The sequence below is a fragment of the Scyliorhinus torazame genome, chromosome 22 (assembly GCF_047496885.1).
Source record: "Scyliorhinus torazame isolate Kashiwa2021f chromosome 22, sScyTor2.1, whole genome shotgun sequence".
NCBI lineage: Eukaryota > Metazoa > Chordata > Chondrichthyes > Carcharhiniformes > Scyliorhinidae > Scyliorhinus > Scyliorhinus torazame.
In genome coordinates this window covers 43,950,632-43,965,961 of record NC_092728.1, presented here as the reverse complement: position 1 = coordinate 43,965,961, position 15,330 = coordinate 43,950,632, and the positions used below count along the sequence as shown (strand labels likewise).

Genomic DNA, 15,330 nt, shown 5'->3' with positions numbered 1-15,330 from the left:
TGACTGGTGATGATTTAACTTGAGGATCACCGTACCTCAAGTGAAGGGCAAGGTTGAAAAAGTGGGGCCTTCATGAATAACCTGGGCACGGGTATCAGGGTGTGTACCACTAACCATGGGCACCAGAATGTGTGTCACTAACTGGGGCACCAGACTGTACCACTAACTATGAGCATCAGACTGTGTACCAGTCAGTGTACCACAACTATGGGCACCAGAATGTGTACTACTAAATGGGGCAGTAGACAGTGTACCACTGCCCACCAGGACCAGAGTGTATACCACTGGCTACGGACACCAGACTGCGCCAGGGTTAGGGAGGTCAGTGAAACCGGGCGGGGTAAGGGGGGAGAACAGTCAGGTATCATGGTACACATTGGTACCAACAATATAGGTAGAAGCAGGTATTATGAGGTCCAGCAGGCAGAATTGAGGGAGTTAGGAAGTAGATTAAAAAAACTGGATGCAGAAGATAGCCTATTCTGGATTTCTACAGAAATAGGCGGTTTGTCCAAATGAATGTGTGGCTGGAGAGATAGTTCAGGAGGGATGGCTTTCGAGTCTGGGACATTGGGACCATTTTGGGGGATGATGGGACCTGTACAAGGTGGACGGGTTGCACCGGAACCAAATTTTTTCTATAAATTAAATTACTGGATGTGGGTGTCACTGGTTAGGCCAGCATTTATTGCCCATCCCTAATTACCCTTCAGAAGGTGGTGGTGAGCTGCCTTCTTGAACCGTTGCAGTCCTTGAGTTGTAGGTACACCCACTGTGCTGTTAGGAAGGGAGATCCAGGATGTTGCCCCAGAGACAGTGAAGGTGCGGCGATATATTTCCAAGTCAGGGTGGTGAGTGACTTAAGGGGAACCTCCAGGTGGTGGGGTTCCCAGGTATCTGCTGCTCTTATCCTTCTGGATGGTAGTGGCCATGGGTTTGGAAGGTGCTGCCTAAGGAACCTTGGTGAGTTACTGCAGTGCATCTTGTAGATGGTGCACACGGCTGCCACTGTTCATCGGTAGTGGAGGATTTGAATATTTGTGGAAGGTGGAGCAATCAAGCGGGCTGCTTTGTCCTGGATGGTGTTGAGCTTCTTGAGTGTTGTTGGAGCTGCACTCATCCAGGCAAGTGGAGAGTATCCCATTCCACTCCTGACATGACTTGTAGATGGTGGACCGGCTTTGGGGATTCATGAGGTGAGTTCCTCGCCACAGGATCCTTAGCTTCTGGCCTGCCCTGGTAGCCACAGTATTAATATAGCTAGTCCAGTTCAGTTTCTGATCAATGGTAACCCCCAGGATGTTGATTGTGGGAGATTCGGCGACGGTAATGCCATTTAATATCATGGGGCGGTGGTTAGATCCTCTCTTGTAGGAGATGGTCATTGCCTGGCATTTGTGTGACCCGAATGTAACTTGCCGCTTGTCAGCCCAAGCATGGATATTATCCAGGTCTTGCTGCATTTGGACATGCAATGGGACCAGCGTCCTTGTAGGGAGGTTTGCTCGTGCTGTTGGGAAGGATTTAAACTAACTTGGTAGGGGTTTGGGATCTTAACAGATTGTTCAGCAGGAGTAGATACACAGACAAAATTAGAGGAGACAGAAAGGGAGCCAGGAAGGCATTGGATTTCTGGACCAGTTAAGTCACAAGGGAGTTTGGCAAGATTGAATGGTATTTATTTTAAAGGAGTCTGATGAACAGACAGATGAGTTAAGGGCACAAACTTAAAATATGGGGATATAATGCCATTGCTGTCACATGATTTAGAGAGGGGCAAGATTGGCAGCTCATTTTCAGGATATAGGATCTTCAGACGAGACAAGGAAGGAAGTAGAAGAGGAGGGGATGTCACAATTTTGATAAAGGAATCAATTACAGCAGGAAGGAGGAATGACACCATAGAAGGCTCTTCAAATGAAGCCACATGGGTAGAACTTAAAACCAAAAGGAGCAATCACATTGCTGGGACAGTTATATAGGTCTCCTAACACTTTGAAGGAAATAGAAGAGCAAATATGTGGGCAAATTTCAGAGAAGTCACCAAACTGTGTACTACTAGCTACCGTCCCAGACAGTGTACCACTAGCCACGTACACCAGGCTGCCACGAGCCACATGCATTGGGCTATGTGCCACTAACCATGGGCATCAGGCTGTGCACTACTGGCCTCTTGCTGCATATCAGATCGCAGCCATGATATCACAATTGCAGGTTGGATATCTCAGGATGCTGTCTCAACGTTGCATGGTGTGGACTGCAGGCAGAATATGGAATGGTACTTCATGGTGACTATCATTGTGGACAGGCCATATATATTAAAAGGGGGAAACCTGACATTTAAGCTGTGGGTTGGAAATTTCATGTGTAGTTTGAGTGTTTCATTGTATTCAGGATATAGTGCGAGTATTTTAGAGAACGTTGAGTATTTCAGTGTGCATCTTGAGTATTTCAGGATATAATTTGAGTATTAGAAGGTGTAGTTTTGCTATTTTAGAGAACATTGAGTAGTTCAGGATGGAATTTGAATATATCAGGGTGGTTAGAGTATATCAGATTAGAGTTTGAATATTTCAAGATGTGGGTTGAATATTGCAAAATATAGTTTGAGTAGTTTAGGTGTATCTATGTATTGCAGGGTGCAATGTGTGTAATTGTGGGTACAAGTTATTGCAGAGTCTAACTTGAGTAATTCAATGTGTAATTTCAAGGCTCCAGGGTATAATTTTGGTATTGCAGGATACAGCATGAACAGTTGAATATTGCAAGGTGTGGGCTCAGCCTGATCAGTAATAAGTTGGATATTGCAGGGTTTGGGCAGATTCTCATCAGGTGAGGTTGAATATCGAAGGGTCAGAGATGAATATGATTGCCTCTAACCCAGAAAGTTTGATTCCACCCGAGGACTTGATGGCCAAGAAAAGTGTATTCATAACGTGGCCAGACAGGTTGAGTATCAACCTGCAAATCCTCCTGGCACACACCGATGGCAGGCAGCAGGAGAGATTCCTGGTCAGCCGTATGATGTAAATAAAGTTGGAGCCTCGACCATCACTATCCATAGCCCTGGGCTACAACATGCACGTTGCCACAGCAACATGAACTCCCTGAATGATTGTTAACACAGAAACACACATTGGTTAAGGGTAAGCATTTAACATGGCTGGGAGCAGGTTTGACTGGCATGAAAATACGGACAGTTAAATTGATAGAATTCCAACAGTAAGCTTCAGATAGAAGTATGAATATGTGCAGAGTCCCTTCAGCCCTATACTTGCTTTTGATGACAGTAAGAAGTCTTACAACACCAGGTTAAAGTCCAACAGGTTTGTTTGAAACACTAGCTTTCGGAGCATTGCTCCTTCCTCAGGTGAATGAAGAGGTATGTATACCTCTTATAGCCAAGTTCCGCACACATGAGTGCGGCCTCAACGGGACCTGGGATTCGTGTCGCATTACATTCATCCCTCACCATCTGGCCTGGACTTGCAAAATCCTACCAACTGTCCTGGCTTGAGACAATTCACACCTCTTTAACCTGGAGTTACCCCTATCTCTGGATCTGTAAAGACTTAATTACCTGCAAATGCTCGCATTCAAAGCATTGTCTGGCATCTTTGAATTTGTCTATATTGTTTCTGGAATATATTGTTTCTCAAAGGGTCGTGAATCTGTGGAATTTACTATCCCAGAGTGACGTGGATACCAGGGCATTGAGTAAATTTAAGCAGGAGATAGACAGATATTTATTTAGCAAGGGTGGAAAGGTTGTGGAGAAAGGGCAGGAAAGTGGAGTTGAGGCCGAGAGGAGATCATACACGGATTTTATTGAATGGTGGAGCGGGCTCAAGGGGCTGCCTGTTCCTGCTCCTAGTTCTAGTGTTCTTATTCTGATAACGACTGTGATGAGGTTCTTTTGAACGATTAATTGAAAACGTCTCAAACTGGTGTATGAAACCTGGTGTGGAGGTAGGATCAGTTTGGATGTCATGTCATCTCAGGCTCTTATTGATAAACAAATCACACGCCGAGCTAAATCTTCCAGTCCAACCCGCTGAGGGAATCATCGCAGGCGGGACGTTGAATTTGAGGGACCAGCAAAAAGTCCGTTGGTTTTTTGGGTTGAAATTTCCAGTCCTGCGGCGGGCGGGTCCCGTAAAATCGTACCCTTGTGATGTTGTGACAGAGTTTAGTCAGGCGCGGTGTGACTGTGAAACTTCACAGATTATGTTTAGGAATGTGGTCCTGATTGGACAGTACCTCAGGACTGCTTTGGGGATGAGAGTCTGATTGGATAATATCTCAGCACTGCTTTGGGGATCAGAATCTGATTGGATAAAATCTCAGGACTGCATTAAGGATCAGAGTCTGATTGGATAAAATCTCAGCACTGCTTTGGGGATCAGAGTCTGATTGGATAATATCTCAGGATTGCTTTGGGGATCAGAGTCTGATTGGATAATATCTCAGGACTGCTTTGGGGATCAGAGTCTGATTGGATAATATCTTAGGATTGCTTTGGAGATCAGAGTCTGATTGGATAATATCTCAGGATTGCTTTGGAGATCAGAATCTGATTGGATAATTCTCAGGACTGCTTTGGGGATCAGAGTCTGATTGGATAATATTTCAGCACTGCTTTGGGGATCAGAGTCTGATTGGACAGTACCTCAGGACTGCTTTGGGGATGAGAGTCTGATTGGATAATATCTCAGCACTGCTTTGGGGATCAGAATCTGATTGGATAAAATCTCAGGACTGCTTTAAGGATCAGAGTCTGGATAATATCTCAGGACTGCTTTGGGGATCAGAGTCTGATTGGATAATATCTCACGACTGCTTTGGGGATCAGAGTCTGATTGGATAATATCTCACGACTGCTTTGGGGATCAGAGTCTGATTGGATAATATCTCACGACTGCTTTGCGGATCAGAGTCTGATTGGATAATATCTCAGGACTGCTTTGGGGATCAGAATCTGATTGGATAATATCTCCAGCCTGTTTTGGGGATCAGAGTCTGATTCGATAATATCTCCGCACTGCTTTGGGGATCAGAGTCTGATTGGATAATATCTCAGCACTGCTTTGGGGATCAGAGTCTGATTGGATAATATCTCAGGATTGCTTTGGGGATCAGAGTCACATTGGATAATATCTCCGGACTGCTTTGGGGATCAGAGTCTCATTGGATAATATCTCAGGATTGCTTTGGGGATCAGAGTCTGATTGGATCATGTCTCAGGACTGCTTTAGGGATCAGAGTCTGATTGGATAATATCTCAGTCTGCTTTGGGGATCAGAGTCTGATTGGATAATATCTCAGGATTGCTTTAGAGATCAGAGTCTGATTGGATAATATCTCAGGATTGCTTTGGGGATCAGAGTCTGATTGGATAATATCTCAGGACTGCTTTGGGGATCAGAGTCTGATTGGATAATATCTCAGTCTGCTTTGGGGATCAGAGTCTGATTGGATAATATCTCAGGATTGCTTTAGAGATCAGAGTCTGATTGGATAATATCTCAGGATTGCTTTGGGGATCAGAGTCTGATTGGATAATATCTCAGGACTGCTTTGGGGATCAGTGTCTGATTGGATAATATCTCAGGATTGCTTTGGAGATCAGAGTCTGATTGGATAAAATCTCAGCACTGCTTTGGGGATCAGAGTCTGATTGGATAATATCTCAGCACTGCTTTGGGGATCAGAGTCTGATTGGATAATATCTCAGGACTGCTTTGGGGATCAGAGTCTCATTGGATAATATCTCAGGATTGCTTTGGGGATCAGAGTCTGATTGGATCATGTCTCAGGATTGCTTTGTGGATGAAAGTCTCATTGGATAATATCTCAGCACTGCTTTGGGGATCAGAGTCTGATTGGATAATATCTCAGTCTGCTTTGGGATCAGAGTCTGATTGGATAATATCTCAGGATTGCTTTAGAGATCAGAGTCTGATTGGATAATATCTCAGGATTGCTTTGGGGATCAGAGTCTGATTGGATAATATCTCAGGATTGCTTTGGAGATCAGAGTCTGATTGGATAAGATCTCAGGATTGCTTTGGAGATCAGAGCCTGTTTGGATAATATCTCAGGACTGCTTTGGGGATCAGTGTCTGATTGGAAAATATCTCAGGATTGCTTTGGAGATCAGAGTCTGATTGGATAAGATCTCAGGATTGCTTTGGAGATCAGAATCTCATTGGATAATTCTCAGGACTGCTTGATTGGATAATATCTCAGGACTGCTTTGGGGATCAGAGTCTGATTGGATAAAATCTCAGGACTGCTTTGGGGATCAGAGTCTGATTGGATAATATCTCAGCACTGCTCTGGGGATCATAGTCTGATTGGATAATATCTCAGGATTGCTTTGGGGATCAGAGTATGATTGGATAATATCTCAGGACTGCTTTGGGGATCAGAATCTGATTGGATAATATCTCAGGTCTGCTTTGGGGATCAGAGTCTGATTGGATAATATCTCAGGATTGCTTTGGGGATCAGAGTATGATTGGATAATATCTCACGACTGCTTTGGGGATCAGAGTCTGATTGGATAATTCTCAGCACTGCTTTGGGGATCAGAGTCTCATTGGATAATATCTCAGGTCTGCTTTGGGGATCAGAGTCTGATTGGATAATATCTCAGGACTGCTTTGGGGATCAGAGTCTCATTGGATAATATCTCACGACTGCTTTGGGGATCAGAGTCTGATTGGATAATATCTCACGACTGCTTTGGGGATCAGAGTCTGATTGGATAATATCTCACGACTGCTTTGCGGATCAGAGTCTGATTGGATAATATCTCAGGACTGCTTTGGGGATCAGAATCTGATTGGATAATATCTCCAGCCTGTTTTGGGGATCAGAGTCTGATTCGATAATATCTCCGCACTGCTTTGGGGATCAGAGTCTGATTGGATAATATCTCAGCACTGCTTTGGGGATCAGAGTCTGATTGGATAATATCTCAGGATTGCTTTGGGGATCAGAGTCACATTGGATAATATCTCCGGACTGCTTTGGGGATCAGAGTCTCATTGGATAATATCTCAGGATTGCTTTGGAGATCAGAGTCTGATTGGATCATGTCTCAGGATTGCTTTGTGGATGAAAGTCTCATTGGATAATATCTCAGCACTGCTTTGGGGATCAGAGTCTGATTGGATAATATCTCAGTCTGCTTTGGGGATCAGAGTCTGATTGGATAATATCTCAGCACTGCTTTAGAGATCAGAGTCTGATTGGATAATATCTCAGGATTGCTTTGGGGATCAGAGTCGGATTGGATAATATCTCAGGACTGCTTTGGGGATCAGTGTCTGATTGGATAATATCTCAGGATTGCTTTGGAGATCAGAGTCTGATTGGATAAAATCTCAGCACTGCTTTGGGGATCAGAGTCTGATTGGATAATATCTCAGGACTGCTTTGGTGATCAGACTGTGATTGGATAATATCTCAGGATTGCTTTGGGGATCAGAGTCTGATTGGCTAATATGTCAAGATTGCTTTGGAGATAAGTGTCTGATTGGATAATATCTCAGGACTGCTTTGGGGTTCAGAGTCTGATTGGATAATTCTCAGGCCTGCTTTGGGGATCAGAGTCTCATTGGATAATATCTCTGGATTGCTTTGGGGATCAGAGTCTGATTGGATAATATCTCAGGACTGCTTTAGGGATCATAGTCTGATTGGATAATATCTCAGCACTGCTTTGAGGATAAGAGTCTGATTGGATAATATCTCAGGACTGCTTTGCGGATCGGAGTCTGATTGGATAATATCTCAGGACTGCTTTGGGGATCAGAGTCTGATTGGATAATATCTCACGACTGCTTGGCGGATCAGTGTCAGATTGGATAATATCTCCAGCCTGTTTTCGGGATCAGAGTCTGATTCGATAATATCTCAGCACTGCTTTGGGGATCAGAGTCTGATTGGATAATATTTCAGCACTGCGTTGGGGATCAGAGTCTGATTGGATAATATCTCAGGATTGCTTTGGGGATCAGAGTCTCATTGGATAATATCTCCGGACTGCTTTGTGGATCAGAGTCTGATTGGATAATATTTCAGGATTGCTTTGGAGATCAGAGTCTGATTGGAGAAAATCTCAGCACTGCTTTGGGGATCAGAGCCTGTTTGGATAATATCTCAGGACTGCTTTGGGGATGAGAGTCACATTGGATAATATCTCAGCACTGCTTTGGGGATCAGAGTCTGATTGGATAATATCTCAGGATTGCTTTGGGGATCAGAGTCTGATTGGATAATATCTCAGGACTGCAATGGGGATCAGAGTCTGATTGGATAATATCTCAGGACTGCTTTGGGGATCAGAGTCTGATTGGATAATATCTCAGGATTGCTTTGGGGATCAGAGTCTGATTGGATAATATCTCAGGACTGCAATGGGGATCAGAGTCTGATTGGATAATATCTCAGGACTGCAATGGGGATCAGAGTCTGATTGGATAATATCTCAGGACTGCTTTGGGGATCAGAGTCTGATTGGATAATATCTCAGGATTGCTTTGGGGATGAGAGTCTGAGTGGATAATTCTCAGGCCTGCTTTGGGGTTCAGAGTATGATTGGATAATATCCCAGCACTGCTTTGGGGATCAGAGTCTCATTGGATAATATCTCAGGATTGCTTTGGGGATCAGAGTCTGATTGGATAATATCTCAGGACTGCTTTAGGGATCAGAGTCTGATTGGATAATATCTCAGGACTGCTTTGGGGACCAGAATCTGATTGGATAATATCTCAAGACTGCTTTGGGGATCAGTGTCTGATTGGATATTATCTCATCACTGCTTTGGTGATCAGAGTCTGATTGGATAATATCTCTGGATTGCTTTGGTGATCAGAGTCTGATTGGATAATATCTCAGCACTGCGTTGGGGATCAGAGTCTGATTGGATAATATCTCAGGACTGCTTTGCGGATCAGAGTCTGATTGGATAATATCTCAGTATTGCTTTGGAGATAAGTGTCTGAGTGGATAATTCTCAGGCCTGCTTTGGGGTTCAGAGTATGATTGGATAATATCCCAGCACTGCTTTGGGGATCAGAGTCTCATTGGATAATATCTCAGGATTGCTTTGGGGATCAGAGTCTGATTGGATAATATCTCAGGACTGCTTTCGGGATCAGAGTCTGATTGGATAATATCTCAGCACTGCTTTGGGGATCAGAGTCTGATTGGATAATATCTCAGGATTGCTTTGGGGATCAGAATCTGATTGGATAATATCTCAAGACTGCTTTGGGGATCAGTGTCTGATTGGATATTATCTCATCACTGCTTTGGTGATCACAGTCTGATTGGATAATATCTCAGCACTGCGTTGGGGATCAGAGTCTGATTGGATAATATCTCACGACTGCTTTGCGGATCAGAGTCTGATTGGATAATATCCCAGCACTGCTTTGGGGATCAGAGTCTGATTGGATAATATCTCAGGACAGCTTTGCGGATCAGAGTCTGATTGGATAATATCTCAGGACTGCTTTGGGGATCAGAATCTGATTGGATAATATCTCAGCACTGCTTTGGTGATCAGTGTCTGATTGGATAATATCTCAGCACTGCTTTGGTGATCGGAGTCTGATTGGATAATATCTCAGCATTGCTTTGGGGATCAGGGTCTGATTGGATAATATCTCACGACTGCTTTGCGGATCAGAATCTGATTGGATAATATCGCCGGACTGCTTTGGGGATCAGAGTCTGATTGGATAATATCTCAGCACTGCTTTGGGGATCAGAGTCTGATTGGATAATATCTCAGGACTGCTTTGGGGATCAGAGTCTGATTGGATAATATCTCAGGACTGCTTTGGGGATCAGCCTGTGATTGGATAATATCTCACGACTGCTTTGCGGATCAGAGTCTGATTGGATAATATCTCTGGACTGCTTTGGGGATCAGAGTCTGATTGGATAATATCTCAGGATTGCTTTGGAGATAAGTGTCTGAGTGGATAATTCTCAGGCCTGCTTTGGGGTTCAGAGTCTGGATAATATCTCAGGACTGCTTTGGGGTTCAGAGTCTGATTGGATAATATCCCAGCACTGCTTTGGGGATCAGAGTCTCATTGGATAATATCTCAGGATTGCTTTGGGGATCAGAGTCTGATTGGATAATATCTCAGGACTGCTTTAGGGATCAGAGTCTGATTGGATGATATCTCAGCACTGCTTTGGGGATCAGAGTCTGATTGGATAATATCTCAGGATTGCTTTGGGGATCAGAGTCTGATTGGATAATATCTCAGGACTGCTTTGGGGATCAGAGTCTGATTGGATAATATCTCAGGATTGCTTTGGGGATCAGAATCTGATTGGATAATATGTCAAGACTGCTTTGGGGATCAGTGTCTGATTGGATATTATCTCATCACTGCTTTGGTGATCGGAGTCTGATTGGATAATATCTCAGGATTGCTTTGGTGATCACAGTCTGATTGGATAATATCTCAGCACTGCGTTGGGGATCAGAGTCTGATTGGATAATATCTCACGACTGCTTTGCGGATCAGAATCTGATTGGATAATATCTCAAGACTGCTTTGGGGATCAGTGTCTGATTGGATAATATCTCAGCACTGCTTTGGTGATCGGAGTCTGATTGGATAATATCTCAGCATTGCTTTGGGGATCAGGGTCTGATTGGATAATATCTCACGACTGCTTTGCGGATCAGAGTCTGATTGGATAATATCACAGGACTGCTTTGGGGATCAGAATCTGATTGGATAATATCGCCGGACTGCTTTGGGGATCAGAGTCTGATTGGATAATATCTCAGCACTGCTTTGGGGATCAGAGTCTGATTGGATAATATCTCAGGACTGCTTTGGGGATCAGAGTCTGATTGGATAATATCTCAGGACTGCTTTGGGGATCAGCCTGTGATTGGATAATATCTCACGACTGCTTTGCGGATCAGAGTCTGATTGGATAATATCTCTGGACTGCTTTGGGGATCAGAGTCTGATTGGATAATATCTCAGCACTGCTTTGGGGATCAGAGTCTGATTGGATAATATCTCAGGACTGCTTTGGGGATCAGAGTCTGATTGGATAATATCTCAGGACTGCTTTGGGGATCAGCCTGTGATTGGATAATATCTCACGACTGCTTTGGGGATCAGAGTCTGATTGGATAATATCTCAGGACTGCTTTGGGGATCAGTGTCTGATTGGATAATATCTCAGGATTGCTTTGGGGATCAGAGTCTGATTGGATAATACCTCAGCACTGCTTTGGGGATCAGAGTCTGATTGGATAATATCTCAGCACTGCTTTGGGGATCAGAGTCTGATTGGATAATATCTCAGGACTGCTTTGGGGATCAGAGTCTGATTGGATAATATCTCAGGACTGCTTTGGGGATCAGCCTGTGATTGGATAATATCTCACGACTGCTTTGGGGATCAGAGTCTGATTGGATAATATCTCAGGACTGCTTTGGGGATCAGTGTCTGATTGGATAATATCTCAGGATTGCTTTGGGGATCAGAGTCTGATTGGATAATACCTCAGCACTGCTTTGGGGATCAGAGTCTGATTGGATAATATCTCAGCACTGCTTTGGGGATCAGAGTCGGATTGGATAATATCTCAGGAACGCAATGGGGATCAGAGTCTGATTGGATAATATCTCAGGTTTGCTTTTGGGATCAGAGTCTGATTGGATAATATCTCCAGCCTGCTTTGGGGATCACAGTCTGATTGGATAATATCTCAGCACTGCTTTGGGGATCAGAGTCTGATTGGATAATATCTCCGGACTGCTTTGGAGATCAGAGTCTAATTGGACAGCCTGCTACTCCTATGGTGAACTCTGTGCTGCTGAAGTTGTCCAGCTTGATGCACGATAAATGACCACTAAAGCGAGGTTGTAGTCCAACTGAAGGCTTTACTAAGCTATATGTTTGGCCCAGCAGTTCAGGTACAGAAAGAAGGCTGCTGGGACGGCAGGGCGGAGTTACCATACAGCTTGACCAATAGGAAACATACAATATCTACCAATGGTGTTCCAGCATTACCAGGTACCGTAATACCTCTACACATACTACCACATTCACCCCCTGTTTTAAAAGAGTCCTGCGGGGGTGTGGCTTGATATTACAACATGGTAACGTAGTGGAAATTATAGTTATTAAGGTACCGTAATACCTCCGTACATCGTTTTGTAACTATTTACAGATTCACAATTAACTATATACACTTTAAAATGAAGCAATCAGTCGATCGGGGGCCCTGGTCGTCCTCTGTGATAGTCGAAGCTTTGGTGGTGACGCCGGTGGAGGCTCGGGCGTCTGTGACTCCGGGAGCATGGCCTCGTTCTCTGTGGCACCTTCAACACCCCGAGACGGCGCTGGTGGGGAAAACGGTTGACCTGGGAAGGGAGCATCTGCGGGGTGCGTCGGTGGGTGGGGGGCCTAGACGGGGCCGACGGAAGGACCGATCCTCCTGTGAGGTGCACCGGTGGGAGGGAGGGTGGGACTGGTGGCTGGGGTGTGCGTGGGGATCCGGCGGGCGCCAGGTCTCGTAGGGAGACCGTATCTTGTTGGCCGTCGGGGTTAGCCACGTAGGCTTACTGGGGGTTAGCGTGGAGAAGCTGGACCCTCTCGACCAACGGGTCCGACTTGTGCGCCCGTACGTGTTTTCGGAGCAGAATGGGTCCGGGAGCTGCCAGCCAGGTCAGGAGCGAGGTCCCAGAGGTGGACTTCCTGGGGAAGACAAGGAGACGTTCGTGAGGTGTTTGGTTGGTCGTGGTACAAAGCAGTGACCGGATGGAGTGAAGGGCATTTGGGAGGACTTCCTGCCAGCGGGAGACTAGGAGATTCCTGGACCGTAGTGCCAGTAGGACTGTCTTCCAGACCGTTCCATTCTCCCTCTCTACCTATCCGTTACCCCGGGGGTTGTAACTGGTCGTCCTGCTCGCGGCGATGCCCTTGCTGAGCAGGAATTGACGCAGTTCGTCGCTCATAAAGGAGGACCCCCTATCACTATGTATGTAAGCGGGGAACCCGAACAGTGGTTGCGGTCATGTCGGGGCAGCGGATGGCGAATGGGAACCAGGAGTACTCGTCAATCCCGTTCAGGAAGTACGTGTTGTGGTTGGTGGAGGGGAGGGAGCATTTGAAGTCCATGCTGAGGCATTCAAAGAGACGGGAAGCCTTTATCAGGTGTGCTTTCTCTGGCCGGTAGAAGTGCGTTTTGCATTCCGCGCAGATTTGGCATTCCCTGGTGGCTGTCCTGACCTCCTCGATGGGGTAGGGCAGGTTACGGGTCTTGATAAAGTGGAAAAAGCAGTGACCCCCGGGTGGCAGAGGTCCTCGTGGAGGGCACGGAGGTGGTCCACTTGTGCATTGGCACACGTGCCGCGGGACAGGGCATCAGGAGGCTTGTTTAGGTATGCTGTAGGTGGAGAGTACGATCCTCCACCGCAAGATTTTGTCGTTTTCTATCTTGCCCCGCTGTGCATTATCGAACATGAAAGCAACCGACCGTTGGTCAGTAAGGAGAGTGAATCTCCTGCCGGCCAGGTAATGCCTCCAATATCGCACAGCTTCTACGATGGCCTGGGCTTCCTTTTCGACTGAGGAGTGGCGGATTTCGGAAGCATGGAGGGTACGGGAGAAGAAGGCCACGGGTCTGCCCGCTTGGTTGAGGGTGGCCGCCAGAGCTACATCAGACGCGTCGCTGTCGACCTGGAAGGGAAGGGACTCGTCTAAGGCGTGCATCGTGGCCTTTGCAATGTCTGCTTTGATGCGGCTGAAGGCCTGGCGGGCCTCTATCGACAGGGGAAAAACTGTGGATTGGATCAGGGCGACGGGCCTTGTCCGCATAGTTGGGGACCCACTGGGCATAGTAAGAGAAAAACCATAGGCAGCGCTTCAGGGCCTTGGAGCAGTGAGGGAAGGGGAACTCCAGGTTGGGGCCTATAACTCCATTTCGCACTACGTAGCCGAGGATGGCTCGGCGGTCGGTGCTAAACATGCATTTATCCTTGTTATACGTAAGGTTAAGGATCTTTGCGGTCTGGAGGAATTTTCGGAGGTTGGTGTCGTGGTCCTGCTGGTCGTGGCCGCAGATGGTGACATTATCGTAAACCGTACCGGTCAACCATTCGGTCCATCTCGCGCTGGAAGACTGAGACCCCGTTAGTGACACCGAAGGGAACCCTTAAGAAATGGTAGAGCCGCCCATCTGCCTCGAAGGCAGTGTATTTGTGGTCACTAGTGTGGATGGGGAGCTGGTGGTAGGCGGACTTAAGATCCACCGTGGAGAAGACCTTGTAATGCGTGATCCTGTTTACCAGGTCGGATATGCGGGGGAGAGGGTACGCGTCCAGCTGCGTAAACCTGTTGATGGTCTGACTGTAGTCAATGACCATCCTATGCTTTTCCCCGGTCTTTACCACCACTACTTGAGCTCTCCAGGGACTGTTGCTAGCTTCAATGACTCCTTCCCTCGGTAAACCTTGGACCAATGACCTAATAAAGATCCGATCCTGGGCACTGTACCGTCTGCTCCTGGTGGCGACGGGTTTGCAATCCGGGGTGAGGTTCGCAAACAGGGAAGGCGGATCGACCTTGACGGTCGCGAGGCCGCAGACAGTGAGGGGGGGTATAGGGCCGCCGAATTTGAAAGTTAGACTTTGGAGATTACACTGGAAGTCTAAACCTAGGAGTGTGGCCGCGCAGAGGTGGGGAAGGACGTAGAGCCGGTAATTTTTAAACTCCCTTCCCTGGACCGTGAGGTTTGCTACACAAAACCCCTTTATCTCTACTGAGTGGGAACCGGAGGCCAGGGAGATTTTTTGATTAACGGGGTGGACGAGAAGAGAACAGCGCCTTGCCCTGTCGGGGTGTATGAAGCTCTCCGTGCTCCCAGAGTCGATTAAGCAGGACGTCTCGTGCCCGTTGATTAGTACTGTTGTTGTAGCAGTTGAGAGTGTTTGAGGCCGGGACTGGTCCAGCGTCACCGAGGCTAATCACAGCAGTTGAGTGTTCTCTTCGGGTGGTGTGCGGTCAGCTGAGCTGGGGTCCTGGGAGTCCATCCAAGATGGCAGCTCCCATTGGTCGCACATGGCTGGGGGTGCACAAAATGGTGGCGCCCATCCATCGAACGTGGCGTCCGCGGGACAAGATGGCAGCGCCCGGGGGCCGCACGTGGCCCTGGAGGAGGAAGATGGTGGCGCCCGCTGGCCGCATGGGGACCATGGAGAGATTTGTGGTGGCGGTCCACATTCGCCACTGGAGACCGCGGCGACCACATGGGCGTGGCATACC

General features: G+C 46.7%; 1 protein-coding gene across 4 annotated transcripts in view; it reads left to right on the top strand.

The window, feature by feature from the left end:
* The window catches only part of LOC140399050 (uncharacterized), a 765,316-nt gene that overhangs the window by 387,769 nt on the left and 362,217 nt on the right, over positions 1–15,330 (top strand). The gene's annotated exons all lie outside the window — the stretch shown is intronic.